The sequence below is a fragment of the Myotis daubentonii genome, chromosome 2, assembly GCF_963259705.1.
Source record: "Myotis daubentonii chromosome 2, mMyoDau2.1, whole genome shotgun sequence".
In the NCBI taxonomy this organism is placed as follows: Eukaryota; Metazoa; Chordata; class Mammalia; order Chiroptera; family Vespertilionidae; genus Myotis; species Myotis daubentonii.
Window position 1 is genome coordinate 59,008,382 of NC_081841.1, and position 18,999 is coordinate 59,027,380.

Here is an 18,999-nt window from a genome sequence, read left to right on the forward strand (position 1 = left end):
GCGGCTCTTTGGCCCCTTGAGTGTGGCTCTTCCACAAAATACCACGTGCGGGCGCACATGTACAGTGCGATTGAAACTTTGTGGCCCATGTGCAGAAGTCGGTATTTTGTGGAAGAGCCACACTCAAGGGGCCAAAGAGCTGCATGAGGCTCGTGAGCTGCAGTTTGCCGACCATTGCCCTATACTTTTCAAATATCAGTCTCAGTTCTGTCCCACCTTTTTATCTGACAGCCTGCCATACACATGAGGACTGTTAATACATGTTTTTATATGTGACTTCACAGGTGATTCTTTAAAGGAGTTTCCATTATAGGGAGGGGAGTGAGATGAAGGGATTTGCCCTGGGTTTGACGGTGTCTGGGGACCTGGCTGGTGTCAGGGCAGAGGTGGTGAGAAAGAAAAGTGGTGCTGCCAGGCCCAGGACCCAGGCGTGTCAGCCCTGTCCTATGCCCTGCCTCCTGCTCTCTCTGGGATCTCTCTTTTACAGTCACAGGCAGAGCGGGTGGATCCAGGTCCCTGAGAAATGGAGCCACAAATGCTCCAAGAACCTCAGAAATGGATTACAAAGTCTTGGCATAAAGGAGAGAGGAGAATAATGAAAGGAAGAAGAAACAGAACTTAGGCAGAGCGTCCATCCTATAACAGAATTAAATGAGCTCAGCCCACTACCAGTTAAATCACTGGAACCTGGATTACGAAGTGCTTTAGAAAGTGGTATCTTTGGAGACTGATAGTTTCCAATACATGGATATTCTACAAAGCAAACTTATTAACTGCTGCAAACTCCATTGTTTTTACCGGGTTACTGTATCAAGGAGAAACATTTTGCCATTGTAGGTGAAGGTGAGGAGACATTTTAAAAAAAATAAATACACTAGCAACTCCGCTCTTGAGCTCACAGTCTATTTTAGGCAGCCAATAAAAATAGATAAGTTGTAATATCACGGTGTAATAATACTAAAGCTTTGTGAACAAAGCCCCGTGGAACAGATAGACCAGTGCAAAGCATCTTTCCAACAATGCCAAAGAATTTTCACTGAGGACTAACATATTACTGATCTGAGTATTGAGCGATGCGTTGTAGTTTATCGAATGAGAAAGGTGGGAGGGGGTGTTTTAGAAGTTGGGGGAACTTACCCAGGGGCGGGGTTATGAAAAGATCTGTGTGTCTAAGACCCAAGAAAATTTCAATAAGCCAGGAGAGGGAGGAGGGGGAGATGATTTGAAAGGTAGAGTGGACCAGATTGTAAAGAGCTTTATTTGCTAAACCAAAAAGTTGGGATCTTCATTCAATAATCAACAATAAATAAAAGCTTTCTGGTTTTTAAAGTTGGAAGAGTGATGGTTAGTTTTATTTTCTAAATTAAAAAAATATATAACGAAACTATTTCTGGAAGCAATGTGGGAAATTTAAGCAGAACAAATCAGGCGACTATGGCAACAGTTCTGGGGAGATAGGATGCAGGTTTGAATTGAAATGCAGTAAAGATGGGAAAAGAATACCTGTTTAAGAGTTATTTCCAAGACATAACTTCAATTTGGTATCCATCTGGATATGATGGTGATAGGAAAGATAGGTGAATGAGCTTGTTCAGGCTTCTCAGTGGGAGACTGCGTGTGGGGTTGCAATCTTGTCATGGTTAAGATTATAGAAAGCTACAGTTTTTAAAGAATTTACATTTAAGGCATCTGTATATGTCCAGGTGCTTGGAAAGTTGTGCTTCCCTCTGGTTTCATGTGAGGGCTCCATCGCTGGGCAGATCTTTGGGTGGGCAAGACTGGCCCCCGGCCCCAGACTGCTGCTGCGAGAGGCTAAACTGAGTTTCTGTGCTACTTCAGAATTGGCAGCTGGATGGAGGAGAGTAGGCCCGCCTTCAGAGGCACAGAGAGGTGTGTGTCCCACCAGATTCCTGAGCAGAATGGACTGCTCCTGGTCTGAGCCTGAAGGGCTGGAGTGTCGCAGAGCCATGTCAGGATCTGCAGTCCCACTTATGTTGGGGGGCCTGCCTCTGGGGGCACTGATGAACATGTCTCCTACAGGTGTCTGGGTGGACAGGACTTGGTTGGACTATGGCTTTGCAGGGTGGAGTCAGATTATAGGGTTGCTTCAAGATCTGCAGCTGGGCCAGTGTTGGTGAACTTGCTTTGGGGACATGGATGGGTGTGTCTCCATCCGGGTCCCAGGCAGTTAGGACTGGCAGTTAAGAGGGGCTGGAGCCAGGTTACATGCGACTTCAGGGCCCACAGCCAGGACTGAGATTGGTGAGCACAGGTGGTTGTCACTCCTCCCAGGTCCCTGGGTGGATGGGGCCGGTGGCAGGATCAAGGTGAGACAGGGCTGTAGTTGAGGCCAGAGGGGCACAGGGCTATTTCTGGGTCTGCAGCCAGGACCATAGATGGTGAGCCTACCTGGGCACAGGCCTGCCTTCTTAAAATGTGCCTCCTTGGTCTTGGGCTTCATGAGGGTTTTACAGTCTCCTACCGAGATCCCATAACTTCCGCAAAGGCACTTTTGTCTGGATGGCTCTCACATCATTGTTGCTGAGTTGGGATGTGAGCAGAGGAACTCCTGTTTCTCTGTGTTGCTGATGGCACCCCCCCCCCCCCCCACACACACACACTTCTCTTTGATTAGCACTTCAAAATTACTTATTTCATTTATTGCAATTTCCATAAAATCAGTATTTTTTTACCATTTACTAATTTATGAGTGGTTTACTGGGATGAGTCATATCAGCTTTTGTAATTATGGTTTGATCAGTTGCTATTGCAATTTTGTATTTGTCTGCTTGTGGTCTGTGTGTCTTAAGTAATAGACACCAAGATAGTGGTGACTACGTTGAGTTTGCTTTCTTGTGGCTTGATTAGAGGTTGTATGCAAATGCTGTTTGATACATAATTGAGTGTAGTATATGCACATTTAAAGATTCCTGATTAATTTGTTCTGAATACCTTTGTTAGAGAAAAATACATCTTTGGAAAGTAAAACCATCCCAAATGTCCTTCTAACATATCTATATTCTTCCTTAAACTCATAACATCTTGAACTAGGCATTAAAAATAATTTATATATTTTTTTTTATATATTATCTACTATATTATTTTTTATGTATTATCTACTATTTATATATTATTTTTTACTATTTGGTTTAAAAGTAGAAAAAAAGTATCATTTAATAACAACTGAGGCAATATGGTGTTTAGAGTTAATGTTTTAAAATATTTACCACTTATTAACAATGGAACAATTATTGCTCAATTTTGGAATTGGGCAGTGGGATAATGCAGGAATTTTACTCTTGTGGAATACATCTGAAAATATATACACTTATGCTCCATATGCATAATGACATTTTGGTCAAGAATGAACCACATATACAACAGTGGTCCCATAACATTATCATGGAGCTAAAACTTCCTATCACCTAGTCTCATTGTAGCCATGGTAAGGTAGTAGCTCACATTACTCACGTGTTTGTGGTGATGCTGGTGTAAACAAACCTACTGCACTGCCAGTCATATAAAAGCATGACATACAATTATGTGTGGTGCATAATAATTGATAATGGCAATGAATGACTCTGTTACTGGCTTATGTGTTTACTGTACTATAATATTTATTATTACTTTAGAGTGTACTCTTTCTACATATTAAAACCCAACAACTTTGCAGTAAAACAGTACTGCATGTTATGCTGACAGCAGTCTCATACATCTTCTGTTTATCGTGTCTCTTAATCACATAATTTTCTCTTGTGCTTGATTTAATCTCATGTTGTTTTATAAATTTACTGTAGCCTAGTGTATGGTGTTTATAAAGTCAACAGTGGTGTACAGTAATCTCCTGGACTTTCGCATTCACTCAACACTCGCTCACTGACTCACCCAGAGCAACTTCCAGACCTGCAAGTCCATGGCAAGTGCCCTGGAGAGGTGTACTATCTAAAAAATATTTTATATTGTATTTTTACGGTGTCATTTTATGTTGACATACACAAACATTTAGTATTGTATTATAATTGTCTACAGTGTTCAGGACAGTAGCATGCTTTGCAGGTTTGTAGCCTAGGAGCAAATGCCATATACCAGGGGTCCTCAAACTATGGCCCGCGGGCCACATGCAAATACAAATATTGTATTTGTTCCCGTTTTGTTTTTTTTACTTCAAAATAAGATATGTGCAGTGTGCATAGGCATTTGTTCATAGTTTTTGTTTTTAAACTATAGTCTGGCCCTCCAACGGTCTGAGGGACAGTGAGCTGGCCCCCTGTTAAAAAGTTTGAGGACCCCTGCCATATAGCCTAGATTCAGTGGTTCTCAAACTTCCTAATGCTGCGACCCTTTAATACAGTTCCTCATGTTGTGGTGACCCCCAACCATAAAATTATTTTCGTTGCTACTTCATAACTGTAATTTTGCTACTGTTATGAATCATAATGTAAATACCTGATATGCAGGATGTATTTTCAGGGGTCGCGACCCACAGGTTGAGAACCGCTTATAGTAGGCTGCACCATGGAGGTTCATGTAAGTGCACTCTATGATGTCTGCACAATGACAAACTCACCTAATGACACATTTCTTAGAACATAGCCTTTCATTAAGCAGCACAAGATATTCATATATAGATATACACACACATATATGTGTGAATATATGATACAGTATCCTAGGACACCTATTATAGCTCCTGGAATACTGCTGTTGATTAACATTGGCATCAAGAATGTCCATAGAGACTTCAGTTCTAACCCCTCCCAAATATTCTGCTTCAGGTAACTCATGTAATAACATGAGTTGCTACACCCAGCTAGAAAGCTCTGGAGTCCTATGGGGATACCAAACGTAAGAAGAAAATCATCATGGACATTTTATTTTTAACCTAGAAGCCAAACAAGTACTACAGGTAAGATTTTGTGAAATCTTGAACTAGCACTGTTTTTCCATCTGTATGACTTTGTGAAATTTTTTTAAAAAGTCAATTAACTCTATCATATTGGTAGAAATGAATGTAAGGTCAATACAATTAAATGTACAGCTCAAATACTTGATTTCCAATCCTATTTTCATATCAAAATAATCTGTGAAGTATTATAAACTTTATACAATTTTGTAAATTATAACTCAATACAACTGAAAAAAATGCATTACCTGTGAAGACTGTTAAAGCTTAGATGTTTCAATTTCAGGCATCTCTGCCACTTAACTTTGGACCAGTCACCAAACCTCTCTGCGCCTCAGTTACCTTATCCGTTAAATGGAGAAAATAACTATCTTCCTCATAGGCATGCTATCAGGATTAAATGAGCTGGTACATGTAAAGCTGTTAGGGCAGTGCTTACCACATAGGAAACATGCCCTCGTATGGCTCTAGTTACTGTTATTCTGTATTTAGGTAACTAGGATCTTTGTTTCTAGGGGTTCTGGTCTGACTCTCAATCTGGGTTTATTCCTATGGGAGCTCAATTTACCTAGTCTGGCACCGTGAATATGAGGCTAACTGGAGAGAAAAAGTTGAACATGTTGCTGTGACTGTGAGGGCAGTACTCCTATTAGTCATGTGTGGGGGCAGCTGTGGAGGAGGGAACTGGAAGCAGGTAATCCAGCACCTTCTGATTCCAGAATGAGATTTATTTAGGCTTGCCATTTTCCCAAAGTCTCCCACAGTCTACTGAAAAGTGTTTATTTTTAAAAATGAAAATAGATATGTTTATGCAAAGATTTCCCAGTCTATAAATTTTGTTTACATTTATTGAAAACATAGATCCAAAATTTCAAAATATGATAGCAAATGTGGAGCCAATCCTGGACAGAGTTGAGGAAATTTGGCAACAAATTTACCCACGACCAAAGGAAGTGCCGCCAGAGCTCAACAACTCTGCAGGCAGACACACAGGACATTTTCCATGGAAACCTATGTGGACAGACAGTGGGAGGATCAGATGCTTTCTCTCTCCCCAATCCCTTGGCCTCTTGACACAGCTTGGAGAGGTTGGGTACACCAAACAAATGGGGGTTGAGTTTCTCGCTGGCTCAGCAGTGGGAGAAGTTGGGTGCTAAATAAAATATTTAGAATTGTACAATGTCCACCTGAAATTATGATTTGAGATGCATGCGTGTTCCATAGTAGGATTTGATTGATATTAAGAATTCTTCTGCATCGTGACGATTATGAGTTTATTATGTCTCTTCTCTCAATCTATACTTTTATCACCAGCTTTGCAGCAAGCATAGTGCTAAAGTTGTCAGTAGAGGGCGCTAGAGGGACATTGCAGGAAGAAGGAGTTGGTCTTTCTGGGTCCTTTGAGCAGTCAGTTTTTTGGCTTTCAGCTCTGTCTGCTTTGCTGCTAGCGGCGTTCTGTTCCATACGTGCACCCGACATGTGCTGTCTTCTGACAGACTCAGAACCTCAGTCTCAGCCTGGTGACCATCCCACTGACCTTCCTGGTGTGGACCCCTTGTGCACCAGGCCTCCCACTGGCCTGCCAGTAGGTGGGCTCCCAGCACCGAGGCTGCTTCTGCTTGTCCTGCGCACCAGCTCTGGCCAGGACAATGCAACAAGCGTCACCATCCAGAGGGCCCAAGGACACCACCTGCGATAGGTCGGCTCCCAGCTCTAGGAAGCTGGCCTGCTTTCCAAGTTGTTCTTCCCTTGGGTTCTCTCCTTCAGGCCCGTTCAAGAAGGAAATTCAACCAAGTAAATGTGAAGACTAACTGGCTTTATTAAGCAATTGGTGAGACAGGCAGCATCCCATCTAGCAACAAGAAGGGCACTAAGAGTGGGTGTCCAAAATGGAAGATTTTTATAGGAAGAGGGGTGAGGCAAGGGTGCTATTAACGAAATAAAACAGAAACAAAAAAGAGAGAAGAGAGAGGAGAGGAGAGGAGAGGAGAGGAGAGGAGAGGAGAGGAGAGGAGAGGAGAGGAGAGGAAAGGAAAGGAAAGGAAAGGAAAGGAAAGGAAAGGAAAGGAAAGGAAAGGAAAGGAAAGGAAAGGAAAGGAAAGGAAAGGAAAGGAAAGGAAAGGAAAGGAAAGGAAAGGAAGTTATTTTTAGACCAGGCATCTTCTTTTTGAGTGGAAAGAAATGGCAAGGGTTTCTTTCTGTGGGAGGTGGGGAGGGCCCATTTGACAGATTACCTTCCTGGTGCTTGACCAGAAAATCCCAGACTGACTAAAATTATGTTCCCTGGAGAGGCGGAAGCAACAATTAGATCAGGTATTAACTCTAGGTTTGGTATCATGGGCTTTAGCACAAGGGACGCCATTTTGCACCTGTGGTTTTCTCTTTAGCAGCCTGAAGGTATACTTTAGAACAGGAGTCAGCAACTTCGACCTGCTGTTGGTTTCTATAAATAAAGATTTATCAGGACACAGCCAAGCTCATTTATTTATATTTGATGCCGCAATGGCATAACTGAATAGTTGCAACAGAGACCTAATGGTCCACAAAGCCTGAAATATTTATTACCAGGCCCTTCAACAGAAAAAGTTTGCAGACTCCTGCCTTAGCATTCTTCTTTCTTTTTTAGTTACTCCATTGTTACATTTTATAATTCTTTATATTAAAATGTCTTTGTTCGAATTACTATGTGGTTTCTGTCTCCTGAGTGGACCTTTCTGATGCATCCACTGCATGTCTGTGCCCCTCCAGGGGTTGCAACCCATAGAAGTGGTACCGTTTCAGTTTGGGAAAGAAGCAGCTACTACTCTACCCACGACCAACAAAATCCCCAAGGCAAGGCAATGCTATGCGTCTGGCTACTCCCTGCAGAGTGGGAAAGAAAAAAAAGAGAGAGAGAACAATCATAAATTAACTAATGGCCCGGTGCACAGATTCGTGCACATTGAAAGGACATTAATTAGAAGAAATGTTTAATATTGCTATTCACCCTTTCTCTATAATAGAAGTGTCAGAGATGAAAGACAATTAGTAAAATGTACATGAAAATAATATATAAATTGATTAATAAATAAACAATAACAACATGATATAACAACAACAAAGACATGATATAAAAACATTGATAAAAACAATGACTAATAAATTGATTAAACTTATTCTGATACCTCCCTGTATACAACATTAAGACTAAAAACACTTTCAGAGTGCTTGACTATTTTTTCTTGTGAGAGCTTTATATGTATTGCACATGTGTGAGTCAATATTTATTTTTAAATTGCCAGTGCATGTCATATGTACCAGCCAGCTGGTCAGATGGACATATGGTCTGTCACTTAGCTATATATATATATATATAGTCTCAATAAATGACCGTACTTAATCCATACATTATTCATTTCTTACACCTGAAAGCAATCCAGATACCTAGCTCATGGTAAAAATTTACTAAATGATTTTGAACAAATGAAGTGAATATACGGATGATACAAAACAAATTGAAAACACACTCTGAGCAGAATTTTTCCTCCAATGCAAAAAAAAAATGACAAGTAATACAATATAGATAAGCTGTGGGCTCTCTTCCTCAAATATTTGCTCTCTGAAAATTATGGGAAATGTATAAAGAAAAGAGATGTGTCTGTGAATACATTATCTTAAGCTGTACATGCAAATGAAGTGGAAAACACAAGAGAAATAATTTTCTACTGAAACATTCTGATAATTGAGACAAGCATTGTGGTTTTGCTTTGAATTAGCTGAGCTGAACCAGTTATGCATTTGACTTTGCCACAGCCCTGAGAGGTTCTTACAGGGTTCACTTCAACAAACAGCTGTGGACTGGGGTCAATTCTTATTTTATTTAGCATTACCCATTCATTCAGATTCCATATTCAGCTAATTACTTGCAGGAACAGGACTTATTAAGAAGAATAACTCATTTACATGGAAGAAGGCTGCAGCTTGCCCTTTTGCTTTCATCTCCTTCCCTTCCCTTTGCATTTATTCTCCTTTCATTTGGAGTAATGTGAAGCACAAAAACCAAATCAAGACACTCTGCATCCTGATTTCTTGTTTCCCAAACATTCAAACCTTTTCGTGAGCAGAAATTAGCCTTTGCTAAGTAATTCAAACAAAAATGTACATTTTCTTTTACCAAATGAGTGCGTTGCCATGCTTATCACATCTTCCTGTCGGCCAGCAGGCAGCTCTGCCCCGGTCAGTCAGCTCACCTTCCCTTTAGCATGGCGGGGCATTCAGCGGGAACTGCAGATGCCCTGATATTTCCTCTACTGTTTACAAAAGCAGAAAAGAATTTCACACTTTTTGGAGCACTGCAGGTGTTTCAGGGCCTCTAAATGCCACTTATAAGCCATTCTAAACAAACCAACCTGCACACCAGGAAACCAAAATACCTGTTAGCACTGTTTTTTTCCAAGAAGGATGAAGAGTTTTCTTTAATGCACCAAATGAATTTAAGGAATGCATTTTCTTTGTAGGCCTTACTCAAAGACAGAAATGTAGGTAGCCCAGACACTAAAAAGATAAAAGTAGTTTCTATGGTTATCAGCAGCTGGGATTTAAGAAAGGGGGAGAGTGGTGATTAGTCTCTTGTAGCAATCTTATAGAAGAATACTAGAGGCCTGGTGCACAACATTTGTGCACTGGGGGGTGTGGGGGTCCCTCAGCCTGACGTGCACCCTCTCCAATCTGAGAGCCCTCAGGGGAGCCCTCTCCAATCCGTGAATTTCTGTCTGTCATATGAGCGAATTGTCTGAGACCCCAACTCAGTTTGATTTGTTGCTCACAGAATAATAGAGGCATTTTTTTTTCTTTGCTTCATTGGTGGAGATTTCCTGGAAGTTTCAGGATATCTTTCCTTTAATTTTTCCTAGACACTCTGATTTTACTTATGTCTCTCACCTTTGCTTTCCCTCCATCCCTCACTGCAACAGTAACTTGCTCCAGGCTCACTTTGCTCTAGTGTCTAAGAGATCTGTCTGCTACCAGAACTACGACTCCCAGCATTCCTGGTGCTCCCCACGCTCTGGGCTTCCACTTCAGGTCCTGGGCTGCCACCAGAACTACTATTCCCAGAATCCCTGGTGCTCCCCACACTCTTGGTTTTCCCTTCCTGCTCTGTCTCCATCAAGTCCTCCAAGCCACCAGGTCTCCGGCTCTGCTCTCTGCCCCGTGCCTGTGTATGCAAATTAACCTGCCATCTTTGTTGGGTTAATTTGCATACTCACTCCTTATTGAGCTGGTGAGCATAGTGAAGGGGTGGTCAATTTACATGTTTCACTTTTATTATATAGGACATGATGTTAATTATCCTGTCATTTTGTTTAAACCAACACCTAGGTTATCTGTTTGCACACTGTAATCACCTGGGAAGCTTAGAAAATAATAAATTAGAGAGAACCAAGATGGCGGCATAGGTTAACGCCGGAGTTTGCTGCTTTGAGCAACTACTTCAAAAGTGAAACCAAAAGACGGAAAGGACATCACCCAGAACCACAGGAACGCTGGCTGAGTGGAAGTCCTACAACTAGGAGGAAAGAGAAACGCATACGGACACTCAGAGGAGGCGCAGTGCTGAAGTCAAATTCTGAGGTGCGGAGTGCGCGGAGCGGGCTGGCGGCGGAGGGCGCGGTTGTTGTTTTCAATCGGGAGGGAGTCGCAGACTCTGAGCTCCAGATACAGGCGAGTCTTTAGGGACCCAGACTCAAACGGGAGAAGCGGGACTGTCTGGCTTCGGTCAGAGCGAGTGCAGCTTTCTCTCCCAGCTTTGCAGCGGGCGCTGGGACTCAGAGAGGCAGAGCCCCTGGGGACAGGACTGAGAGCCGCCATAACTGCTCTCTCCGGCCCACCCTGTTGATCCTGTGCGACCCGCCCTACCCAAGCCCTGCACAGAGGCATTTGCCGGATAGCCTCAGGCAAAGGCTAGATTAGCACCTCCTTAGAGGACAGAAGTTCTCTCACTGCTGACACAGCTGATTCTCATAACCACTTGGCCTGGAGGTCAAACCCTCCCTGGGATTAGCTACAACAATCAAGGTTTAACTATAAGACTGCGAACAAAGACCACTAGGGGGTGCACCAAGGAAGCATAACAAAATGCGGAGACAAAGAAACAGGACAAAATTGTCAATGAAAGATATAGAGTTCAGAACCACACTTTTAAGGTCTCTCACGAACTGTTTAGAAGCCGCCGATAAACTTAATGAGATCTACAAGAAAACTAATGAGACCCTCGATGCTATATTGGGGAACCAACTAGAAATTAAGCATACACGGACTGAAATAACGAATATTATACAGACTCCCGACAGCAGACCAGAGGAGCGCAAGAATCAAGTCAATGATTTGAAATGCGAGGAAGCAAAAAACACCCAACCGGAAAAGCAAAATGAAAAAAGAATCCAAAAATGCGAGGATAGTGTAAGGAGCCTCTGGGACAGCTTCAAGCGTACCAACATCAGAATTATAGGGGTGCCAGAAGATGAGAGAGACCAAGATATTGAAAACCTATTTGAAGAAATAATGACAGAAAACTTCCCCCACCTGGTGAAAGAAATGGACTTACAGGTCCAGGAAGCACAGAGAACCCCAAACAAAAGGAATCCAAAGAGGACCACACCAAGACACATCATAATTAAAATGCCAAGAGCAAAAGACAAAGAGAGAATCTTAAAAGCAGCAATAGAAAGAAACCGAGTTACCTACAAGGGAATACCCATACGACTGTCAGCTGATTTCTCAACAGAAACTTTGCAGGCCAGAAGGGAGTGGCAAGAAATATTCAAAGTGATGAATACCAAGAACCTACAACCAAGATTACTTTATCCAGCAAAGCTATCATTCAGAATTGAAGGTCAGATAAAGAGCTTCACAGATAAGGAAAAGCTAAAGGAGTTCATCACCACCAAACCAGGATTATATGAAATGCTGAAAGGTATCCTTTAAGAAGAGGAAGAGGAAGAAAAAGGTAAAGATACAAATTATGAACAACAAATATGCATCTATCAACAAGTGAATCTAAGAATCAAGTGAATAAATAATCTGATGAACAGAATGAACTGTTGATTATAATAGAATCAGGGACATAGAAAGGGAATGGACTGACTATTCTTGGGGGGGAAAGGGGTGTGGGAGATGCGGGAAGAGACTGGACAAAAATCGTGCACCTATGGATGAGGACAGTGGGTGGGGAGTGAGGGCGGAGGGTGGGGCGGGAACCGGGAGGAGGGGAGTTATGGGGGGGAAAAAAGAGGAACAAATGTAATAATCTGAACAATAAAGATTTAATTAAAAATAATAATAATAATAATAAATTAATAATAATAATAATGCTTATTTCTACCCCTAGAGACTTGGACTCAATTGGCCTGGGGTGTGGCCTGGGCTTTGGAAGTTTGAGAAAGCTCCTGCAGTGATTGTCATATGCAGAGCTATTGCCCTAGCTTGACCTTTGTTTCAAGAACTAGCGTAGCTTGTTCCAATGGAACTCTCTGAGATGATGGTGATATACCTGCATGAGCGCTAGCATGCTGAGAGCTGGAGGAACAGAGGGAAGAGATGGTGTTTCCACAACCAGGAAGCTTACAAGAGGATCCTAGGGAACTGAGATCCAGACCTCTGAGAAGAGTGACTGCCCCGTGGGTGCTGGCACCACGGAGAGCCTTGGGTCGTTCTGGGAGTGTGGAGGGAACATGGGATCAATGGCTGCTGCCAGGGACAGAAGCCCAGGCTGGTAAGCCTGGCAGCAGCACATGGCAAGGAGAAAGTCTCTATTCTCCCTTCTCCTGTTTTGCAGTCCCCTTGTAGGGCCCTCATTACAGAATCCAATAGGGAACTGCTGGCTGAAGAGAAATCGTTTGCAGAGTCCTAGCCCCAGTCAGCATCTCCAAGCCGGGTAGTGAATTGTGAATTTGGAGCTGAAAAACCTTATTTAGTGCCCAACATAATTATAACCAAATAATATGCATAACATACACATCTTTACATATTTAACTAACAGACTTTTAAAAACAGTATTAGCATTCTTAGATACCATTGGTGGATGAGTGAATTAACACCCTGGAAAGCAAGTTGGCAAGTCCTGATGTGTTTATAACCCTTGACTCAATAGTTTAGCTTTTAAGAATGTATCCCAGAAATACAATGAAAACTACGATCTAAGATTCATGTACAAAATATTTATTGACACATTGTTCATCATACTAAAAACCTTAATGACCCAAGTAGAAAATGGTTAAGTACATTATGGAGTATAAATATTTAATTTTATGAAATGATAAAAATAGGATTTGCATTGCAAGTTATGGGGAAAACATCATTGTGGTATAATGGTTGAGATATCTTTTTATTTAATAATTTACTATAAGCACTGTCACTGATTTTTTCTTTTCTTCTCTCTATATTGCAGCATTTTCTGTTTCCTATAATATGCCCATATTGCATTAATAATGAAACAATGCAAATAATAAAAATAACAAAGAAATAGATCTATTATTTTAATAGCACTAAAATAAAAATGTGTGTGTGTGTGTGTACATAAAACTTGTAAACAAAAAACAATACTTTGGGGGGAAACCCTGCAGCAAGTATAAGAATTTTTCTGTAATATGTAATGAGTTCACATAGATTCATAAGAAAACATCAAAATTGCCAAAAGATAAATGAATGAAGGGTCAAAATTATTTATAAAAGGAAAATACATGTGATTAATGAACTCATAGGAAAATACTTATTATCATATTAGCAAAGATCACAAAATTTAATGGGAACAGTGTGGCTGAATATAGTATAACATCATGGAACCATTTTGTAAAAAAAAAAAACAAAAACAAAAAAAACCTGGACTATTAATTAATAGTTAAAATACACATAACCTTTAATCTCATAAAAACAATTCTTGCCCTGGCTGGTTTTGCTCAGTGGTTAGAGTGTCGACCCTGGACCGAAGGGTCATGGGTTTGATTCCCAGCCAAGGGCACCTACCATGGTTGCAGATTTGTCCCTGCCCACTGTGGGGATATGTGAGGGAGGCAACCAATTGATGTGTCTCTCTCCCTCTCCTCTCCCTCTGTTCCCCTCTCTCTAAGAAATCAATGGAAGTATCCTTGGGTGACGATAAAAACAATGAATAAATAAGCAAACAATTCTTAGAATCTATCCTGGGATTATAATTTGAAATACAAGAAAGATTTTATTCCCCAAAGTATTTATTACTTTATTATTTAAAGAAAACAATCAAATGTCTAAACATGCAAGAATATTTTAATAGCCCTAATGTTATAGAGTGATATTTAATGGATATGTTAACATTGTGTTTTAAATTAAGTGTAACATACAGGTTATATAATTTAATATTTAGTATAATCTCAGCTGGGCAAAAGCATTAAGAGAATATAGGTGATGTGTTTAAGAATACATCTGCTAGGGCAAAGGAAACTAAGGAGAAAATAAACAAATGGGACTACATCAAAATAAAAAGCGTCTGCACAGCAAAAAACAAATAAACAAATAAACAAACAAAAAAAAACCCATCAACAAAACCAAAAGGGAGCCCACTGTATGAAAGAACGTATTTGGCAATGATACATCTGATAAAGGCTTACTATCCAAACTATATAAGGAACTCATACACCTTAACAAAAGGAAGAAAAACAATCCAATTCAAAAATGGGCAAAGGACCTAAATAGACACGTTTCCAAAGTGGACATACAGACAGCCAAGAGGCATATAAAAAATGCTCAAAGTCACTGGTCATCAGAGAGATGCAAATTAAAATGACAATAAGGTATCACCTCACACCTGTCAGAATGGCTACCATCAACAAATCAACAAATGACAATGCTGGCAAGGATGTGGAGAAAAGAGAACCCTAGTACACTGCTGGTGGGAATGCAGACTGGTGCAGCCATTATGGAAAATAGTATGGAGTTTCCTCAAAAAATTAAATATGGAGCTGCCATTTGACCCAGTGATTCCACTTCTAGGAATATATCCTAAGAAACCCAAAACACCGATCAGAAAGAATATACGCACCCTTAGGTTTATAATAGCACAATTTACAATAGCTAAGACCTGAAAAATCCCAAGTGCCCATCAGTAGATGAGTGGATAAAAAAGCTGTGGTGTTTTTACACCATGGAATACTATGCAGCAGTAAAGAAGAATAATCTCTTACCCTTTGAGACAGCACGGAGGGACCTAGAGTATCATGCTAGGTGAAATAAGTCCGTCAGAGAAAGACAAGTATCATGTGATCTCATTCATATGTGGAATCTAATTAACAAAATAAACTGATGAACAGAGAGGATCCAAAGGCATGGAAGCATGGAACAGAGTGTGGAATGTCAGAGGGAAGGTGGGGGAGGTTGGGTAGGCAGGAGGTAGTCAAGCAAAGGCCTTGTATGCATGTATGCATAACCCATGGACAAGGACAATTAGGTGGTGAAAGCCTGGGGCGGGGGGCGGGGGCGGGCTGGAGGGGGTTAATGGGGGAAAAGGGGGAACATATGTAATACTTTCAACAATAAAGATTTTTAAAAGAGAGAGAGAGAATATAGGTGATGGAGATGACATGCTATTACTGTCGGCAGTTCAGTTTGTTTCTGGGCAATGTTTCTAAGAGTGTCGGTGACCCTACCTCTTGTCCCCCTGTCCTGCCTACCTTTGTGCTCTGGAGGCCCAGAGGTGTCCATGGCTGCGACTGTGCTACTAGGTGTTCTACTCAGACAGGTCAGGACAAAAAATAATGTCCAAGAATATTTTGACACTAACAACGTGATTCTTAGCAAGAAAGATGGACAGTCCATTCCAACCCATGAGATTTCCAAGGAGACAGAGAACCAAGGCAGTGTAAAGGAGAATACAAAAATAATAATAATAAAAAAGACTTGTTAAATATCATCAAGGGCATGCAGTTGAATTAAGCACAGTAAATGTACAAACCACAAAGATGCCCAACAGAAGATCACTTAGAACAGCGGTTCTCAACCTGTGGGTCGCGACCCCTTTGGCGGTCAAACAACCCTTTCACAGGGGTTGCCCAAGACCATCCTGCATATCAGATATTTACATTACGATTCATAACAGTAGCAACATTGCAGTTATGAAGTAGCAATGAAAATAATTTTATGGTTGGGGTCACACCATGAGGAACTGTATTTAAAGGATCAGAGGTTGAGAACCACTGGCTTAGAAGTTCTCAGGCTACAATTGGCAGGCTTCAAAAAGCTACGGGACATGCACCAAAGAAGAGAACAGGGCCACCGAGTCCTGAGTTGGTGGCAGCTGCATCTGTTGTTGCAGATTCTCTCCCTTTTGACAAGCAGACAACCAGCTGCTCAGGCAGCCCCAGCAGCATGAGGAAGACTCAATGGCACAGAAACAGGAAGAAAGGCCTAACATTGGATTCAGTGCCATGATATCACATATGAAAGTTGCCAGATGTGCCCCAGCTAGAGTTAGAACAAAACCAGTTCATCAGATTCAGTTTGATGAAGGGTCTGATAATTATGTTGGTTGGGATAAGACTACCGATCTTAGAAAAGGTTTTAGGAAAAATATATTCAGGGCAAAGAGACAGTACTTTTTATCTTAAGGCAGCTATTGAAGAGGCACCTGAAATAGCACCTTCACTCTGGGCTGTGGAATTTGCTAAGCAGTTAGCTGTAATAAATGAAGAGTCCTTTCAGAATTTTTTAAAAATTTATTTTATTGATTTTTTACAGCGAGGACGGGAGAGGGATAGAGAGTTAGAAACATTGATGAAAGAGGAACATTGATCAGCTGCCTCCTGCACACCCCCCACTGGGGATGTGCCCACAACCAAGGTACATGCCCTTGACCGGAATCGAACCCGGGACCCTTTGGTCCACAGGCTGACGCTCTATCCACTGAGGTCAGGGCTCAGAATGTTTTGAAGAGATGATCCAGTGGACGAAAGAGGGAAGACTGTGGGAGTTCCCAATTAACTATGAAGCAGGTTTGATGATGATGGTTTAGAATTTCATATATTTCTGGATAAATACCTGAAGGATTTTCCACTTGATGAAGTAAGTGACCTGTGGCCTTTCCAAAAACCTATATCTGAGTGTTAGGAAGTAGAACACATGCATGGAGTGGTTTAAAGGTTATTTTAATTAAAAAAAAGAAAAAGAAAGACATTCTAAAAGAAAGTGACATATGGTCCAAATGAAGACTATGGAGATTTTTATTTCAAGCTCTTGGGGATTGGTATTATAACTAAATAAATAACTTTACTAGGAAAAAAAAGAGAATATAGGTGATGGAGAGATTAATTACTATTAAGATGATTAAGGCAGTTTTATATGAGGTTGCAAATGGACTTACTAGTAACTTATTCATAATGGGCAAAAAGAGGGCAGAATTAAAAATGATGTCAAAGATTTTAGTTCAGGAGACCAAAATAATGGTGTTGGCACTGACAGAAATAGAAACCTGGAAATTATGATAATATTAACTTTGCATCAATTTCATAATTGCTATAGGCTGTGACAAGCCAACTGTTTTCAATTCAGTTCTAAATTCTGTAGCATGGTTATAAAACATAACACATTTGTTTTTTAAGAGTTTAACCTCATTGAACTGAAGATGTTTAACTCAAATGGTGTTTAAATGAGTAAAGAATGAGGAAATGTATCCCCATTTGGTTCTTGGATGTAAATGTTCTGGAAAATGTGAACAAACACTTAGCTTTGCTAAAATGTATTATCTTACAAGACATCTGTAGTACTTTACCTTTTGGAGAATTTTGGGGGGTGGTTTAGAAATAAAAATTTAACTATAATCTTGAAAAATTTAACTATAACCCTGAAAAACTTTGATAACAATCACAACATACATAAAAACATAGACATATGAGAAGAGGAACCTCATTGTACTGCAACAGAACTTCAGCAAACATGAGCTTCAGTCTAAGGAAAGAAAAACCTAAGCCAACTCCATGAAGTCTTGGAAAATATGTACAAAGACATTGCCAGTAACATGACATTCCAATCGGTAACACATGCTTTTCTTGAGGTTAAAATTACTATTTTAAATAAGTCAGCAAAGACAATAAAAATTTTGCAGATGCTATTATTTTTCAAGTTTCTTATTAATGCTGCAATTTGAATTCCCCTCCCCCATATAAGGGTCTCTGGGCTGGAAGCTCTCAACTGCTGCTTTGTAGACTGGATAAAACACTTGTATCTCTCAGGACCCGTTTGTTTCCTCCTCTGAGAAATGCGGGTAAGACTTGACTTCCTCTCTCCCTCCCCTTTTCCCAACCTCTCACTCTCCTTCCCTTCTTTCTTCCTTCCCTGAACTTTTATTGAAGACATTCTTTGCATCCTAGTTTAGACTCAGACATTTCAGCCAGAATGCTATAATGCGTAACAAGTCTACCTCCAGTATTATTGCCCCCAAAGTCATTCTCAAGAAACAACCTGAGTAATGAATCTAAAATTCCAGCGTGACTCTGTTCTTTCATTGGTCTAATGAAGATAATTCTGCCTGACCTGGCTCCCACTGGCCTTTCCGTAGCTTCATCTCAGGCCACTTCCCCCCATTCTCTCATCCCAGTTACTGCAACATTCTCAATGCAGTGAAAGCCCTCTCTGATTTTCTTGCACAAGCAAGCGCCTACGTGTTCTTCAAATGCTTATCAATTGTCCTTTCTTCTAAATGACCTTAAAAAAGAGTTAGTCTTTTCCTTCTCTCTAGTCACCACGTTATCAGAGGGGAGTGTGCCTTGTCTCCCCCGGTTGCTGCTATGGGTGGAGTTCTTGCGATATCCCAAGAAAAGGCTTTTTCTGAGGCTTGCACTGGAAGCTGAGATATAGTAGAAAGGTTTATTTTTATGGAATCACACCCCTGGATTTCCATAGTCCCATTTCCCTTAGTCCAGTCATAGAAGAACTGTAGGTGGGGTTTCAGGAAAGCCAAAATCAAAGCCAGCCAGAGTTCCCTTTCCATATTTTCTTAGTCCAATACAGCATCAGGCTAGGTTAGCTTGTGTTTCTGGCTGAAGTCCATCAATCCATTGCCTGTGGGATCCACATGGCCGTGGGCCATAGGGGCG

General features: G+C 40.9%; 1 pseudogene; it reads left to right on the forward strand.

Annotated features, from left to right (window-relative positions):
• The first annotated feature begins 15,530 nt into the window (after positions 1-15,530).
• LOC132226563 (small ribosomal subunit protein mS31-like) lies at positions 15,531-17,112 on the forward strand (annotated as a pseudogene).
• The last annotated feature ends 1,887 nt before the right edge of the window (positions 17,113-18,999 follow it).